Consider the following 19,511-nt stretch of genomic DNA (forward strand, 5'->3'; position numbering starts at 1 on the left):
CCGTTTTAATCAGCAATGTTACTGCAGTGTTAAAAGGCACTGTTAGGAAAGAATCTGCTCAGGTACATACATGTACATTTACAGTTCATAATCGTTCTGTAAATGCAGTAAATATAAAAGTTTTCAACATAGATAGGTGTGGCTTATATAAAGGTGCGGCTTATTTAATTTTATTTTACTTTTATTTATTTATTTATTCTTTTCACAATTTTCTAAAGAAAAAAAAATGTGTGGGTGCGGCTTATATAACGGAGCGGCTTATAGCCCGGACAATACAGTATCTTATCTTATATGTATCAATAATTTCATTTCAGGCGTACAATTGAATGATCTGTCTAACATTGAACGGTTTATTCATTTGTGGTCTGCGTATGCTCTAGCCGCAAGGAATCTTGGTCTTTGAGTATAGGAACTACTTCTATGGCGGCGTCTGGCAACCCACAGGAAATACAAAAGCAGTGGTAATCAAACATGGCAAAACTCAGACGCAGCACATGCCAATGGCAACATTGAACCAACAAGTTCAAAACTCAAATGCACATATGCAGCTAATATTTAGTTTATAGCATACACAGCTGCAGCATATACAGAAACACTGTACATACATATGCATCATATGTTTACATAGACTGCTTAGATTAGATAGATTTCCTTGCTTGCCCATAAAATGCAGCGTTGTGTTTGTCATATATATTTTCTTTCTAAAGCAAGACAAGGTTAGCCAAGTGTTCAGTAGCATGTTTTCAGTAACAGCTGCATTATTGTATTGTATGTAAAATAAAACTCTTGTGAAAAATAATACTAGTTAATGATGCAAAAAAATGTATTAAACTAAATACTGGTTAAAAACTGCCCTTTGAGTAATCCATGGTAAAGTTCACAAATAGTAAAAAGTTCATGAAATTGAAGAACAGAGAAGTTCATGTAATTTGTACAAAAATAAATCCTTCTATTTTTTTTTTTTAAAAATCGGAATTGCGAATCTTTAGGAACCAGAATCAAATCAAAACATCGGAACCGGAATCGTCCAAATTCAAACGATGCCCAACCCTACCTGCTACTGTTTTGGATAGCCAATAACTGGAAGTATTTTAATTTATTATATTTTATTTTTTTATCATTACTATTATTATTATCTGTGACTTGTTGGTTTGCCTTAGAAGATAAACATGATACTCGGACAACTTACAGATTTTGTTGTCAGTTTATGTTACTGTAAGTGGTGGGTGTTATTCTTTTTCACTACCTCAAACAACTTGAAAATGATGTGCCATTGGTGTTGCACAGTATGGTTATTTCTTTTCACTAGTTCAGACAATTTACAGATTGATAATTGGGTTTTTTTCTGTGTTTTGTTCTTTGCACTACTTCTTCCTTTGTTTTGCACTACCCCAGGCTCAGACAACTTAAAATGTGTCATTGGTTCCAGGCATTGACTGTACAGAGGGTTATCGAAGTTAAATACTGAAGTTGTACTATTTTTTTGCACAAACTCTTAAAAAAACGATTGTATTAATAATAATTTAAGTTTTTGGCTATAAAAATGTTTTACAGTAAAAAAAAAAAAAAAAAAAAGCCTGTCCTTTAATTTGCTCCGTGTGGTATCAAAATGGTATCGAGTATCGATACTGAACTGGGTATCGGTATCGAAGTTGAAATTCTAGTAACGTGACAAGCCTAGTCCAGGCCCATTTTGTGGACGGTTGGACGGAGGATGAGAATTATTTTAAGAAGGACGGACTAAGCAAGAATGGAGCTAGGTTTTTGTTTGTCCCTCTAATCATCCCTGACCGGGTCAAGTCCCATCTGAAATGTTGTGTTGGGTTCTTTTAAAAAGCAAGACTGCCTCGCTAAACCTGCAGAACACAGGATGTCTTTTTCATGTGCGTTCGCTCCCTGCAGTATTGTTCTCACAGGCATAGTCTGATCTCTATTGGACGCCCATTTCACTAACAAGGGAAAAAAGAAACACTGAAAGCTATGACCCTGAAGTGGAAAACGTTCCTCCTAAAATAACATTGCCTTGTTTTGCAATAATTATTTTTATTGTGAAATAACGCAATAAAAAGTGAAACCATTCCATCCCAGGGACGGAATGCCCACCTCTGGAAATGGATTTTTCCCCTTTGTGAAAGCTTTCAAGCATTTCGATTGGTGATAATTTGCAACATTGCCAAATGGTGCAAATTATTTTGCATATTTTGAATGACCACGAAGGTCCAGTAGACTCATGAAGTCTTGCAGCAGAACCCTGCACACAGCACAAGCCTAGCCCTGCAGCTGAGATTGGTTTGCTGGAGGCAACAATTTTCTGCTTTTGTTCAGAAGTAATGTCAAAGGGTGTAAAGAGGTTACAGCTCAGTTCATTGCTGAATCACTTTCACCTCAGACCTAACAAGTTATTGATTCCCAAAATGCCACCAATATGGACTTTAAAAGCATTTTACCATTTTCTGTCAACAACACCTCTTGCAAGAATATCTAGGTATTGGCCACAGTGGAGAAAGGCCAATTTGTGAACATCTGAACCAGAGATTGATAGTAAGGTCAGTGCTGACAATACACTCGTTTGTCAAAAGAAACAATGTGGAGTAAAAAAAAAAAGGTTGAAAAAACACATCAAATGAAATATTTGGGCCCAGACTATAGACCAATCAGCCACATTCAATCTTTACGTCAACAGCGCTGATAAATTCGGCCTTCTCCTGAATTATATTATATTATAATATTATATTATATTATAGTAGCTGTTGCATTTGCTCTAAATTCAGGTATCTGATTGGGTGGATATATATATTTATATATTAGGGCTGCCAACAGATTTTAAAAAAATGAGAGATTAATGAATTATGATCTGTAATTAATTGATCTAATTAATCTATTCTTTAATCTCACTTTTAAAAAATTGCAGAGAAAAGACCCAAAGCCATTGTCTGTATGCATGTATCTGTATTTATGGTGTATAGCTTTTTTTCAATTAGCCTGTCATTTGCCACCTTGAGGAACTGTTTTTCGCATTTATCAGCCAAATCCTTGATTTCTGTTTTCACGATGAGCTGTATAAAATGAGTTGAAGTTCCACTCATCATCAATAAAGTGGCCAGTCACCCCCAAATAACCGTGGTTGTGAGTTGAGGTCCAGTGACCTGCGGTTATAGCAAATTGGTCAAAATCCACCAAATTGTCAAGCCTGCTTTTCGTTTCACCATCATACAGTTTGTTGATTTTAGTGATCACTGCAGTCTTGCAGGGTATGATGTGTCATTGGATGGTGTTTGAAACACCTCAAATAATCCCATCTTCAACTATGTTGATCGGCCTGCAGTTCATTGCTATTCACTTTGCAAAAACATTTGTCAGCCCGTCGGTAGCAGACTTACTCATATGCGGGCTGTTCTAGAGTTTAGTTTGCCGAAGAGCTTTGCAATGGCTCGCTACATTAGCGTCTTTGCTTTAATCGCAGCTGGTTACTTTGCGTTTATGTGGTAGGCAAGAACTGTTTCTTTCGTAAGCAAAATCGTTCTTACAAAAAAGGCATATCACTCTGCCTTTATCAATAGTGCAGTCAGGGTGTTTTTTAAATTTACCATTCATCCGACCAACAATTCTCACATGATGCTCCATTTTCACTTCTTCTCTATGCACCTGAAGTTTCCCTCCCACCTACAATAGGAGCCTATCAGGTTAACACAATGACAGCTAGGGGTGGGCGATATGACGATATTAGATCGTTAAGCGGTTTAACGTGTTCACGATCGCATAAAGCCGAAGGATCGTTTGATCGTCTACATGGCACATTCTAAACAGCTTAGCTCTATGGCGGCGCAAAGCCGCTGACGCGTATACCGACCAACCAATCACAGCACGCACAGTGCACCGTACGTGACACTCCCCGCCTCCCTGTTTGTTTGTATAGCGGGAAGCTATAGCGGAAAGTCACCACGAAGCAGAGTTGGTCCCGAAAAGAAACTCCACATCCATTTGGTTTGGCAAACGGAGATCAGACACATGGTAGCCAGAGGCAGCCGCTAGCCCCAAGCTAACACAACCCACGGTAACAGTCATTTAACAAAAACACTCCATATGAAAAAACAAGCAAGCAGTGTAAAGAAGTAACTGAGGCAGTGACTTATTACCTTGCTGAAGACATGATTCCCATTAAAACAGCGGAAAACTAGGGGTCCAAAAGACTCTTCAAAGTACTAGACCTGCATTATGAGCTGTGTTTTAAACATACTTTTACATTATGTTACCTTTTATGTTTCCATTCACGGCACATTTTGATCAAAATTGTTCAGAAAGCTGAGCTGGCTTAAAGGGACGGTGGGGCCGGGATGGCTATGTTTTCACTAACAAGTTCATTTTATATATCTTTTGATAAGGAAAATGAAAAGAGTTGTCATTTTCGATTTTATCAATAAATTTGGGAGAAATTAGGAAATAAGTGACTACATGAATAACGCTCCTTGTTAATGAGGAGAATGGCCGCGCCCCCTAGCGTTCTATCCCTGTTCGGCCGGACTCACGGGAGTAACCGATTCCAAACCCTCCATTTGAAATCATTGTACTTTCATTGCTTATAACGTCCAAAAAGCGGGGGCGTAAAGCTCCAATCTGCCTGCTGATGCTGCAAGCCGCCGTCTCTGTCCTGAGAGCTGACACGTGTTTAGCGTCGCTAAATGTCCGAAATATAACCAGTCGGGGGTCGTGTGCGCATTCATGCTCTTGTCCGCTTCAGCTTGTGAAAGTAGAGGAGCAATCGCCACGGTATTTTTGATTTTGTGGAGGTGATCATGATGAGATCAAGTTTTATGTCAACTATTGTGCAGAACACCTTTATACTTTCATATGTTAAAGTGGACAAGAGTAGTAATGTGCATTTGCATTTTGGTGGCGATCGGTCGCCGTTTTAGACAACAGAACTGACAAAGCGAACAATATTAAAACGCTTGGCTGCCTCCCGTGACGTCGACAGCTGAGACCGAAAACATAACAAAAGCCACGCCCCAGAAAGGGGCGGGGAAATTTGTCGTAAAGCTAATCACGAAAAAGCCCTTAAATCACAACAGTCTTTTGAGGTGGGCATTTTAGTACTAATGTCATTTTTACATGCAAACCTATTATATAAGTGCCAATGTTAATCTCAGCCAAGTGTCATTTTAAAATGTAATTTTTTTTCTTTTAGAGTTTTATATACATTTTGAATATGTTTTATATGTTTAACATGAGGAAAATGGTCAGAAATGTGCAAAATAGTCTTTAAAAAAACAATGTAAAAACAGAATCATGATAAAATTGTGATCGTGATTTTATTTTTTAAAAATCGTGATATGCTATTTTTGCCATATCGCCCACCCCTAATGACCGCCAATCAGTGTCCAGTGTCCTCTTCAGGGTGTGACATTGACTATTGTTTTTTACAGTACCAACGACGGATCTCATGAGTAAAATTAGAGATTAAAAAGATTAGATTAATATATATCAAGACACACTAATCACGGCAGCACAACAACAGGCCCCATCACAAGATAAATAGAGGCAGGGGTCCACATTGGACCGCAACCAAGGTGCAAGATGTGCAAAGAAGTCCAAGAGACACAGTACCTGTATATTACAGCAATAACAGCATGATGTCAAATGCTGCCAGGCAAGGCATAGATGGAATGGCATACCCAGATAGCAGGTATCTGGACCACATCTGGACTAAATATGGCCCCATATTTGGTACTGGGGAGTGGGGATAGTAACCCCCAAGCTGTGTGGACGGCTCCTGAAGATACACTCAACAACATAAGACATCTCCATACAGAAGAGTGCAATACTGGGAACAGCTAAGATTCTGCATAGAACCCTGAAGCTCAACGATCTTTGGTAGAGGACATAAGCTTGAAGGAGATACCACCCAGACTGACAAGAAATGTTCTTTTTTATAGATAGCTGGCTAGATACATCGATTTCTAATTAATAACTGTGATATACAGTTCTACGAGCAAATGACTGATTTGGCAACATCCACCTACTAATACTACCCATCTGCTCTGGTATCATGGGGGTGCCAGTGCCTGTATGCACATTGCAACATACATTTACATACATTCTGATTAGATGGTGAGTGTTTCAACAAAGGATTAAAAGGCTGTTGCAATTGGATACATTGAAACTAGTGACACCTATCCGATACCGAAATGACAGCAACAGAAAAATTACAAAAATATGTCACATGGACTGCACAACCTGCAGTGCTCTTTACACTGTATAAGCATGGCACCACCTACTCATGTTTTGCTCGTTGGTGAATTGGAACATGATTTTCAGCTCAATTAGACACTCCTCCGGGCCAGTTATATGATCCCGTCACTGCAACCGCATTGCATGCACATGCACAATGAGTTGCAAATCATAAATCATATCTTCTGTTCTCCTCACACACAAGGTTGGGGAAAATATTATGTAGGATCAGCTCATTGATATTGATGGTGAGAAGCTGAGATCCCTAATGTCTCCAAATATGGTATTTGAAATAATTATTCTCTGTTAATATTACCTTTTTCAGCAGTTTGAACGTGGGGGTGTTGAAGTTATGGTTTCTGCACACTAGCAAAAACTTAATCTATCATTGCAAGCATGTGGAAATGAAAATGGGACACCTGTCATTGTGTTGCCAAAACCAAAAAAATGATTGGTGGGGCGCATGATGAAACATAAAGAGGTTTGGTGAATTTACGTGTGCTGATAAGAGATAATGGTCCATAATGGTCCCCTTTAACAGTGTACTGTATGTATAATTAATTTGAGCAATCACAGCTTCATTTCCTGAATTGCCTCATGGTCAAGTACAGTACAGTAAATGCCAGAGTGGCAGCGTGTATAGAGTAGACTGCTGTGGACAGTCTACTACAAATTTAAACAAGCCTGGAGCAGGGGTGCCCATGTCCGGTCCTCAAGACCCTATCCAGCTTGTTTTAGATGTCTCCCTCTTCTAACACACCTGATTCAAATGATCAGCTCATCCACAAACAGAAAGAATTGAAAACTTGGCACAAGTTCATTCATTAATTCATTCATTATCCATACCGCTTATCCTCACAAGGGTCGCGGGCGTGCTGGAGCCTATCCCAGCTGTCTTTGGGCAGTAGGCGGGGGACACCCTGAATTGGTTGCCAGCCAATCGCAGGGCACACAGAGACAAACATCCGCACTCACAATCACACCTAGGGGCAATTTAGACAGTCCAATCAACTTACCATGCATGTTTTTGAAATGTGGGAGGAAACCGGAGTACCCGGAGGAAACCCACACAGGCACGGGGTGAACATGCAAACTCCACACAGGGTGGCCGGAGCCGGGATCGAACCCACGACCTCTGAACTGTGAGGCGGACGTGCTAACCAGTCGACCCTTGGCACAAGTTATTTTTTCTATTCTGACTTCAGTTGTTGAGTACCAGACAAAGGTTGATCTGAAGCCTCAAGTAGGAAAGGCAACACCTGGAAAAAGTTATTCGGTTTCCAATAAGTCCTTTACAGTCCTAGTGTGAAGTAAAATCCAAATGAGATCTAAGTAAAGTAATTAAATATTATACAAAAAAATAAAGCATGAAAAAATTATTTCTCTTTCATATATTTGACAAAGTAACAGTGTTTCCGAGGTGAGAGGTTGGCCGCGACAAAACCAGAAGTGTGACATCAGCAGGACGAAAATGTTGTGCCCAAATGACCGGACATGGAGTGGAGATGAGACCCATTGACATTGGAAGAATTGTTAGCTAAATAGCCTACTATTATTAGCCTAGCATTATTGTTTGAAATTCGATGCTGTGCCGTGCTGTAAATTTCACCCGATGAGATTTTTTTTATATATATATACATATATATATATATATATATATATATATATATATATATATATATATATATATATATATATATATATATATATATATATATATATAGCTATTGTATATCGCTAAATGATGACAATTAAAAAAGAATGTTAACCTCCACTCTACTAGCTCAGAGCATATAATCTTTCAACTTTGAACATATCAAACAGAGATGTGCTACAGTCTGAAAATGTACCAAAACAATCCCTTTTTTTCAGACAACATAATTTCCTGATTGTGATGGCATCAGCTGTATAGGTAGGTAGAAGGTACGTATAAATAAATGTAGCACACAGTCAACGCATACATGTAATATGTAAAAATGGAGGGTTGGAGTACTGCGTTTTTTGATTACTTGAGTCAATAGAGAGCCAGCAGAAGTGTTAGTCTTCCAGGTTTCTGGCTGATGAATGAAGCACATTACATACAGTATTACATGTTTAACAGCTATATTTAGAAACTAAATTATGTGTTGGGATCACATTAGTAGTTACAGGAATGGCCTTCGTTTTGGAAATTGCATTGCATTATCACTCTGCTAATTCTACCTCATCATAAGGTTGTTGTGCTGAAATCGTATCTAGTCGTGACAAGGAAGGTTGTTCTGAAAACCCAAGTTATGTTTGCGTTTAAATACTGCTATACACATGATGGTACTGCTAGCTAAGGTGAATAAACAACACCGTTCACAATATCACATCACTGCCACCAGCATGGACTGTCTGGTTGTGTAGGTTAGGATCTAGTGTATATTCATACAGTTCACAAAATTCTGAGCCTAGCAACAAACACAGAGTTTCTATGAGTCTCATTGTCAGCACATCTCTGTCAGATCAAATCAGTCTCACTATGAGTTAACCTTTTATCCAGAGCTGGGCACTTGACCCTTTTTTGCCCGTCCGGCCGTGACCCTCCACCCCTTGACCTGGGTACCATTCCGGCCTCGACCCCCCGCCCTAATTCATAAAAAGTAAAGTATCTTTCTGAAAAACTTTCAAATATGGAAAAGAATTCCGGGTTTCATTGACCATTTGCATAACAGCACAGACAGGTGGCTCCATTTACTTTATTTACTGAACCTCAAAGTAAAACGGGTAGACATCCTCTATGCGGACGGTAAGGACTGTCGAGAAGATCATTGGTTAACTCTTGAGGACTTGCACACGACAAGAACTAAAAGACCAAAGCAGGAAAAATTCTCTCAAATCCTCTATATCAGGGTCACCACCTCTTCCAGCGCCTTCATTCAGGTAGGCGCTAGCAAATAATGCACACTAAACCCAGCAGAGAGTCCAATAGGTTTGTCCCTCTTGCCATTATCTCCCTTAACAGTTGTCTCAAAATTCAATATTGGTATTTGCACGTTTGCCAATTTTACACATCTCTCTGAAGCAGTATTACCGTATTCATTATTGTAGCTTCGACTCTCTTCCTATTTTTATGTTAACGTTTGTTGATCACTATTTCACAAGACTGGATGCCTAAACCCATTAAATCAGGGAGCGTATTGCCGCGTTTCTATCACAAAAGCCGGGAGCGCCGTTGCGTGTTTCCACCTTTAAAGCTGAAAGCGTATACGTCATTTTCTTTTTTTAATCCAATTCTCTGTCTCCTAGCCAATAAAATGCAGCGGAATATACATGTGACCAATGGAACCAGTCGAACGTGATATATGGTTAAGATATGTTTGTAGACAATGACAATATCGAAGTCTTTGTAACAGAATAGAGGATGGCATTTACCACTTGATTTTTTTTTTTTTTAATTAAGAATAGTGCTTCTCTTGCACTGATAAAATATTAAGTTTACTTGTACATCTTCGATTGAAACAGTAACAATTAATACATTCGGGACAGTTTGAAAGCTACATGTTTAAGCTTTCAATTTCTTTTGGAATTATGTTTCTATATGCTACAAGGGCTGAGATATTGATTATTTTCTTGAATTTGAGTTTCCGGGAAAACTTCAGGTTATCGAGGGTGATTCCAAAGACGACCTTAGGTTTTGGAGAGATGTTTAGCCAGGCGCTTTAAGTGCTCAAGTACTCAAGGACTCTCTGCATCTTTGCACAATTGCTGTTGCATCATAATTACTGCGCTAATGGTGACTTTTTTTTTGCTTGAAGACCCTCCACATTCAGCTATTATTGTTCGCTTCTACAGCATGAATGATATCCTTAGTAGGGCTGCAGCTGTCGAATATTATGGTATTCGGATATCCTACTGAAAATTCTATTGAATAATGGATGTATTTGGCTAAAAATAAAAACATGTTTTTTGCTTGTTTAAAGAGTAGATATGAACGACCAACTGGTTTTCATTTTTAGATCAACATTTTATACTTAAAACTAGCGTTGAATGCTGAATGCAAAAATTTTAACGAAAGTGTAATGATGACTGTTAAATAATGTTGTATGTTATGATATACAAACATCAATTACTAAACAAAAGTGCTCAAGGTTGGGTTCAAAACGGGGCTTACCACACAAGAATGCACTGAATTTACCACTGCCCTACCAAGTATTTGCTGATTACTGTTGTTATTGCAGAGAAAATATGTTTAAATCACATTGAATGCCACTAAATGGATCATTAAAAGTGTTTGATCTGAAGCTATAATTAATGTATACCAATATACAGTATATCTAATCACATTGGTAAAACCCTGTAGCAGTTAGATTTTTGTTCATTGACATATTCATAATGTACAGGTGGGAATCGAACCACGAACCCATTGGTTAGTGAATAGTGATTAAGCAACACTACTAATGGAGCTAAACTCAGGTTAACGCTAAATGAGTAGTAATGTTCAATTGTATTGAAGGGTATGGAATGCTGAATTTTAAAGTGTAATGTCTGTCCCATTGGAATTGAATCGGGATTTTTTTGTGTAAAATATTAAATTGTGAGAAAACTGTAGGTACCTGGAATGAGAAAAATAAGGTCACGGAGGGCATGAATTTTTGGAATCTGTTGAAATTGGAACCATGTAAATCGGATGTATTATGTGTGAGTTGAATTCAGACAAATAAATGAGCGGAATAAAAAAAATTATTCCGCTCACTGTTTTGCTTTCAGTATTCACACAATGAATGCTTTCAGCATTCACACAAACTCTCTCGAAACAGTGAGAATTTTGATGAATGTCTCCCCTTGGATTTTGGTCAAGACGACGGGACGTCAGAATCACAGTTGCAATTTTGTCTGCAAAAACAACATACTTGAGTCAGCCTGATTTATTAAAATGTGATCAGGAGGAAAAGCAATGGTGTCAGGCTGTCAGCATGAACATGTGCAGAGTCATTTAGGTCTATTAAATTGAGCGCTACCAGCTGCTAGCACTGCTAGCGGCTAAACACTGGACACAGGCTCCGTACAATACAACGTCAGCGTAATTAAGTTGTTTTTTAGCGTCTTTAATCGGCGATTACACATTATTTCAGGACAATGTCGTGTTGTTGTTGTTGGTAGCAACAGTTTCTGACGACATGAAACGCTCCAAATACAGTCTGGAAGACACAGTTAAGTCAGCTGTTATTCCGCGACAGACTGCAGAGTACAACTTTAAAATAAAAGAGTCCCAAGTCATTGATGTCCATATATTATATCGTAAGGTAAGGTTTATTTTGAAGTTGGCCTTCTTACCGTGCTAATGGCGTGTTATGTATACCGGTAGTCATGTAGGCTATATGTGTAGCATGAACACTTGTTGGTGCGGTTAGCGTGACTTCTTTCTGACACAGTCTATGTAAATAAGCGGGTACTCGAGAAGGAAAAAAATGCCTTCAGCATTTTTTTAACAGAGATACAGTACTTGAATTACCGGAGGACTCGTGTCAGCCCTAGTCCTTACATTGCTTAATGGCTCTGGATTTGGACTTACCGTACTTACCATATGTGTTATGTCTTATCGTTATGTCTTACCGTATGTGTTTTGTCCAAAAAGTTCCTTTTTTGGTCGCTGTAATGCAAGTGTGGCACAGACTTCCTGAGATATATTTCTTGTGTGCTCTTACATACTTGGTCATTAAAGATGATTCAGATTCTTATGCTCATTGCTCATATAATTAAAATATAACACATCTGATATTTTTTATTGTAATATATATTATTTTTTGCTTATGTTTGTTCAAATATATGGGAAGTGGAGCTTGAAAAAATAAATACCCTGAATCGTAATTTGACATAGAGAGAAAAAAATGAAAATGAGATCCTTTTTCAAAATCGCTCAGCCCTATCTATAACATATGTGGAATGTGGCTTCAAATGTTACCAGCATATTCAAGAGATTAAACTAATGCTAATGACTCTAAATGAGTATTGATGTTAGTCATTGATGGCAAAATTGACACAATACAGCATATTGCCATTGTCCTCCACCTTGTGTACAGCAGACAGTGTTTAAGGCAGAGAAGCAGGCTCATTGTGAGGCAAGGCAGTCTCACAAAAGAGACAAAAATGGTCCATACACATATGAAAATGACAAAGACAGGCAATACTGCTGAACTGCCACGACCACCATTCAACAGCATTCCAGCAGTCGTTGAGAACAATAGTGGGACCTTGCACACAAACACACGCATACTCACACTAACCAACAACTCCAACACTAGGGAAGGAGCACCATTCACCAACACATAACAGGCACCCCCCAGCTTGTATGGAGAGGGGACCCAAAGAAATCCCCCAACTCACTCTCCTCCACACTCAGATAGAGGGAGGGGGGCTTTCAGAGTGCTGGCATTTGGCACGAACAGACGCTCACAAAGCCCTCGGGACCCCGGAGATGAAGGAGAAGTGTGGGGGAGGGTGGAGGAGCACGGAAAGGAGGGGTTGCAGTAATGCCATTTCCAAGCAGGCAGCCTGTGGAGCGAGGCGCTCAGGGAGAATGAGAACAAAACGAACAGAGGGATGGCCTCCCTCTCCTCCTCCTCCTCCTCCATGCGGAGGTCAGTGTGCTTGGCAGAGAGGTCAGCCACTGCAGCAGGGGACGCACACCACCCCTCTTCAAAATCTGCATGTACTGTACATCTGCAGTGACGTTAGGACACAAGACTCACTAAATCCAAGCAGTTCACCAGAAAGAAATTACAGATGTCTCTGCAATTTGCAGACATGTATTGGTCACGTAACGCCATGTCTGTAAAATAAACTGCGATTACACTCTACATCAGAGTGGATGAAGTGAAGAACAAGGGAAAACAATGAGAAATACAGTAGTTTATATTCGAGTCCGACTGACTAATTGGCCGGTCGATATCAGTTCTTTTAAAACCGGACAATTTGTGGCCTGATTTTTCTCTGCTGTACAGTTAAATAAATACAATAGGACAAAGTATTATAAAACAGTCAAATGTTGTAAGCGTTAAGAGACGAAAAAAGTTACCTTATTCATTATACATATTTTTTTAATTAATTGACCGATTAAATGGATTTCGGAATTATATTCTGACAAATAAAGGAACCGATATCGTCCTGAAAAAAATCTGTATCGGTCGGGTCTAGTTTATATGCATTAGGGCTGCACGACATTAGAAAAACATGCCATATGCGATATGGATGTTGACTATAGCGATGTCAATATTATTGCGATATTTAACATGTACTTAAAGAAAATTTTCATGCAGCAGAATAAGCAGGCTCAATGAGTTCTTAGTAAATGAGTTCTTAGTAAATAAATAAATGAATAAATTCAGATATAAGTATACAATTCCATAATGAAATCATTGCACATCTTTGCGATATGCATATTGCGTAGGCCATTATTGCGATATCTATATTTTTCCGATATAATGTGCAGCCCTAATATACATCTATACACTGTATCGACAGCTGCATAAAACAGGCTTACTAGTTAAATGCACATTGTTTGCAGATAATTAGTTACCAAATTTAAACTGGCGCATTACAGACTAGTTTGGAAAAGTAACATTCTGCACATTACATACATATTATAATTAATAAAACTGGCACACTTTCTGCTTTTGAATGACCAGTTTAACAACTCTAGTGAGATAAATTGCACAACGGTAACTAATCAAGAAATATGAGAGCACAGACTTCTGTTAGTAGTTCAAGGCACGGTGCTACCACTGGGGCAATGCAATGTTGAGGTATGAAGCCAACAAAGAAGTCACTTTAACCTGCTAATTTTACTAGCGTAGAGATGCTCATCCATCTAGCCATCAAGTTTCTTTACCAATAAACCAGTTCAGAGTCACGGGTAGATTGTTGAACAAGACGCAAATAAAATGTAAGGCTTTCACACAACTTACATACTTCTCGTTATCCTAAGTATTTGGTGAATGGGTAAAAAGTTAATGCGGATGAGTTTATTATTTCAGACAGTTTTGACAATTTGTCCTCCATAATGGAACAAGGCTCATACTGTTTTTAAGTTTATGATCCTAATTACAGAGTAGCCAAAATATTGTGTCATTATGATACTGTACACTTTGGCACCATTGCAAACTACAACCACAATAATAAACAATGTTTTAATAACTCGCTGATCGTGTCAATCAAAAGTGAGCATTATTACATTTGTAAAGGCAGAATATAAGATCATCTAACATTTCATTATATTGTGCAAATAAGGTGCAAAATGAAAAAGATTAAATTAGTGATTACAGTACTGGACGTTAGACTGACTAGTTGATAATACATCTGGCGCACGTGCTACAACCAAGCTGTAAGAAAAGTTTATTTGTATTTGTATTTATTTTGTGTGGAAACACAGTTATTTGATCTCTGGGGTTTGTTTACTCCAACACACTGTCTGCTGGTTTTTACCCATTAAAAATGTTGCCAAACAGACACCTAAAATGATATTTTTCAAGAGCAGTCTCTAACCAGATTCAATATTCAATACTGCACCCGCAAGAAGAACATTTGACCCATTACACGAATAAGATGTGCAATCCAACCAGGAACCACAAATAAATGTACAGGTGCCTGATTTAATGAAGCTGTTGCCAAGAAAATATGTCTGTTGTTGCTTTCATGATAATATATTTACCTACTTATATTGTGTATTTTGTGCTTTGTTTCGCCCAAACAAATCACCCAGAAGTCATTGTTGTTTTGTGGGTAGGTTTATGGAAAAGCAAGTCATGAGACTATTGGGTGAAATGTTGTTTTCAGAGACCTGCTATTTACATTGCCAGTTGTCTCTATTGACATTAGGGACACCTACCCTTTGTGTTGCAAGTTTTCAAAATATACAGTTGGAGAGATCCTGAGATGATGTGTGAAAGGACAAGCGATATTCAACTTTGCATATTGAGCGATATTTTTCAATGAATCGATCCATCCATTTTGCATCCACAGGGTCCTATGATGCGCCCAATTTCACTATTTGGTGACTAATAACATTATAGGTTGCACACGTACAACCAGCCGAAGTCTCCTCCACTCTAAAAAACATCCCTATTTATTATAAATAAATAATAAAGCTTGGGGTAAAAAAAAAAAATCCACCGCTGGCGGAGTTCCATTTACTTGAATGAGAGACGCAGCAGGGGTGTCAAAGTCAAAAGGACGGAGGGCCAAATAAAAAAAATTGCGACAAGCTGAGGGCCGCACTGATAGAATGTTCTTTGAAATGTTTTAAAATGTCCAGATTGGATCGGGTCCTTCGTGCCTGCTGATGATGTCACGCTTTATATTTCTGAAATATATTTCTTTGTCTCTATGTTTGTCACCCCCTTGGCTGTTGTGTTTTTATGTTCGGAGTTACGAAATAAAAAAATGAAATAAAGTACATTGCTGCTACTTTTTCGAGGCAGCTCGTACTCGTACGTCACTTTCGCTTATGACCCGAGAAGAAGCTACTGCCTGTCTTGTGAAACATTGTGAAACAACGTTTGCCTTTCTCCTGCCAAACTGGAAACAATTTTCTTGTTGACTCGGGCTGCGGGATTGTATGAACTGTACATAATGCGAAGTAAAACGGAGAGGATCATATGATTGGTATTATGTCTCCAGTTGACTCTATTTTAGAGTGGCAAGGTATGAATGCGGGTGCTCCTGTCAGAGAACACAGGCCCGTATTCCACTTGACACGTCTATCTATTGTGATCTGCAACAACACAGACAAAGAATAACCTAGCAACATCATCCAATGCATATCCATTAGTTAACAATATGCCTAAACATTACAATTCACTGTATTTAGAAATTAATCAGCCAAACAATACATACAATACACATTCACAAGTTTCATCACTAGAATAGTTAGCATACTAGCCGAAATAACTAACTAGTGTTCATCAACGTGACAACACTCACGAGAACATATCTAGGCTATTATGTACAGCAGTTACCTGACACGAACCTAAATGATTAAACTCACCTTTTAATATGTACACACAACAAGAAACGTGGTGAAACGCGGGCAATCTGTAACTACTGAGTTTGCTGGCACGAACAAACTACTAGCTAGCTGTGTCGAAGGAGGAAAAAGAAAAGAAACCACGTCTCTCGCTATCAACACTTAGCGCTCGAGGAGCGTTCAATGCCTGCTCACAGTGTGGGACATCTCAGTACTACATCGAAACTCAATGAATTTATCAAATGCCAACAATTACTAATAATAAAACAACGTGAAATTTCTAACATTAAGTATTTCTCAATAAAGCGTGTTTTACTCCGAATAACTTTTCACCACAATCCAATTCTGAAAGCCACGAAAAGTGATGTGAAGTAGTCTTCAGTCGGCACATAGACGACAGAAGGACGATCCTCGCTAAAGTAGCGGTAATGTTCGTTATAACAACAGCCAGGATGTGGCAATCATAGATGCAAAGAAATATATTACAGAAATAGTGTAACGAATCGGGTTATCTGTGTTGTGGTCGAATTTGTGTCTTGGTCTTGCCAAGTTGTGTTGTTTCCGAGGTTAATGCATGCATCGTGCAGCTCGCTGGATGGTAGGGCGTGCAAGCAAGAGTAGCGGAGGTGGACGAAGAGGAGAGCCATTGCTCTTTTTAGACTGAACGGTTGTCGTACTGTATTTGCGTCGGCTGTGGCCCACAGTAGCCGGTTGGACTAATAAAAACGTGATAATTAAACTACGTCTGTGTTCTTGGAAGACGCTACAATATATTTTAAAGCGTGACGTCATCACATCTGCTACCCACACCGGCTTGCTGCGGGCTGCGGGCCGGATCTAATAATAAAGCAATGTCATCCCAGGGCCCGTAGAAAACCTTCTCCGGGCCGGATGTGGCTCGCGGGCCTTGACTTTGACTGTGTGCTCTACAGTCACCTGGCCCGACGGTTGTGGGCCAGCCTCGGTGGTAGCCGCTTCAGTCGGGATGAAAAAGATACACATCATAAATAAATACAGATACATGCATACAGACAATGAGGGGCTTTGGGGCTTTTCTCAGCTATTTTTAAGTGAGATTCAAAAATAGATTAATTAGATAAATTAATTACAGATCAGAATGAATTCATCCCTCAAGTTTTAATACCTCTTGACAGCCCTAATATATACACACCCACACACATAGATGGACTGGTCACAGAGCATTCCAGTACCGACGGAAGAACCATTGACACTCGCAGTCACACTGTGGACAATTTAGCTTCTTCATTTAACCTGACATGCATGTTACTGCAATGTGGAAGGAATCCAGAGAACCAGAAAACTAAAAGAACAAGGAAAACATTTAAAAAACATACAGGAAGGCTGGAGGAGAGTTACTAAACCCAAACCTCAGAAATGTGAGGCTTACATGCTAACCACTTAAAAACCAAGCTGCCCTCAATTCAATACAATGTAAAAAAAAATGTACAGTACAACAAGGAATATTTTTGGAATGTCTGGAAGATGTTGAATCTTTTTTTTTTAAATTAAAGTTTCCTTATGTAGCATTATTTTAACAACCAATTTGGTTCATATTAATGAGTATGTCTAATGTAAGTGAACACAAAGTATATATAAAAGAAACATTGTCTCAATTTTGCAGTACTATTTGCATAAACGTTAAGACAATGCAACATTGCTACATTTGTGATATCATGCAGGCAATTTCTTTGCTATTTAAAAAATGATTACACTTTCCTCTTGGGATAGACTCCAGCTGCTTGCTGACCCCTGAACATGATAATTAGTCAAAAATGGATGGATGGGTGCACTCTACACTCAGTACTGTTAAATATGACCAGCCACAAAGAAAGGTGGAGAGAAAACCCTTGCTCCACTACATCATCCAAATCTAGAGATAACAAATTGACAACTAATCACTATCAAATGAATTGATAATAAATTTTGATAATCAATTAATCTTTTAGAAAACATTTCAATTTAAAATTGGCCAAATCCTCAGAATTTCAGCATCTCATCAGAATAAATATCCGATTTCTGGCGTACATAATGGAAACAGACTGATATCTTTGTGTGTCTCAAAATAAAACATTTCCTTTTCCTGTGGAAAAACAATGATCAACATTTTTGCCTGTTTTCTGACATGCCGAGACCAAATCGAATCCTGAATAATTTATGTTTGTGCATTTTCAATTTCAAAGAATGTCATGTTATTTATTAACAGAATGGATATATTAAACATGTTTTTAAACCGATTCATCAATTATTGCAGGAAAATAATTGACAGATTAATCGGTTACTAAAATAGTCGTTAGTTGCAAACCTTGTCATAGCTATTTCACAAAATATGACTATGTGATAAAAATCTTGATGCCCCACTTAAAGGGAAGTCAACCCAAACATATTTTTTCAAGAATATGTTCTATGCAAGCCCACTACTTGAAACAAGGCATTCTGATAAATATTGCTTTTATGGAATAAGAGTTAATCCACCCATTTTTAGCCATCTCCGTGGGCAGCCTTTTTGTCACTTCTGTCGACTGAAAATGACATCACAACTGCTCAGGGCTCAGGTCACGACCAATCACGGCTCAGCTTCAGAAAACAGGTCAGCGGTGATTGGTTGTTACTTGAGCCCCGAACAGTTGTGATGTCATTTTCAGTCGACAGAAGTGACAAAATGGCTGCCCCCTGAGATGGCTAAAAAGCTGTGGATTTTGCTGCTTAACTCATATTCCATAAACGCAATATTAACCAGAATGCCGTGTTTCAACTAGTGGGCCTGCTGAGAACATATTCTTGAAAAAAAATGTGTTTGGGTTGATTTCCACTTTAAGCATCAAAGTGTCGACACATTCCACAGAACAAAATGTAGAGTTTCTGCTTTTTAAAAAGGTGTACTTACTGTGCTCTATTAAAAAAACAGTCCACGCAGTTGATACGTTTTTATATCATATATTACTGCATTATGTAATAACTAACACGTATGTGCTCATTTCCCAATATGTCAAACTGGAATAAACTAAATGTTCCAAGAAATCAAATGTGGTTAAAAATTAATTTGGCGGAATGATAAACACCTGCAGGCTCTATTCTAGTTACGTGCTAGAAATATTATGTAGGCTACTGCATGGACGCGCGTCTACAGTGAGCCGGGCTGATCTTCAGCCCCGCCTATGCAAAGCTGTTGAAAGCGAGAGCGGTGATAAAGGAGGTGCAAGGATAAGAGGTGATAGGTTGGTAGAGGAGGAGGTGATAGGGACCGAAATGAGGAGGAGCTGTAAACACAGGCCCACCA

At 38.7% G+C, this 19,511-nt stretch overlaps 1 protein-coding gene across 8 annotated transcripts in view; it reads right to left on the reverse strand.

The window, feature by feature from the left end:
• The window catches only part of fat3a (FAT atypical cadherin 3a), a 207,761-nt gene that overhangs the window by 187,217 nt on the left and 1,033 nt on the right, over positions 1 to 19,511 (reverse strand). The gene's annotated exons all lie outside the window — the stretch shown is intronic.

The sequence above is a fragment of the Filicampus tigris genome, chromosome 7 (genome assembly GCF_054856515.1).
Source record: "Filicampus tigris isolate MCC_2025a chromosome 7, RoL_Ftig_1.0, whole genome shotgun sequence".
NCBI lineage: Eukaryota > Metazoa > Chordata > Actinopteri > Syngnathiformes > Syngnathidae > Filicampus > Filicampus tigris.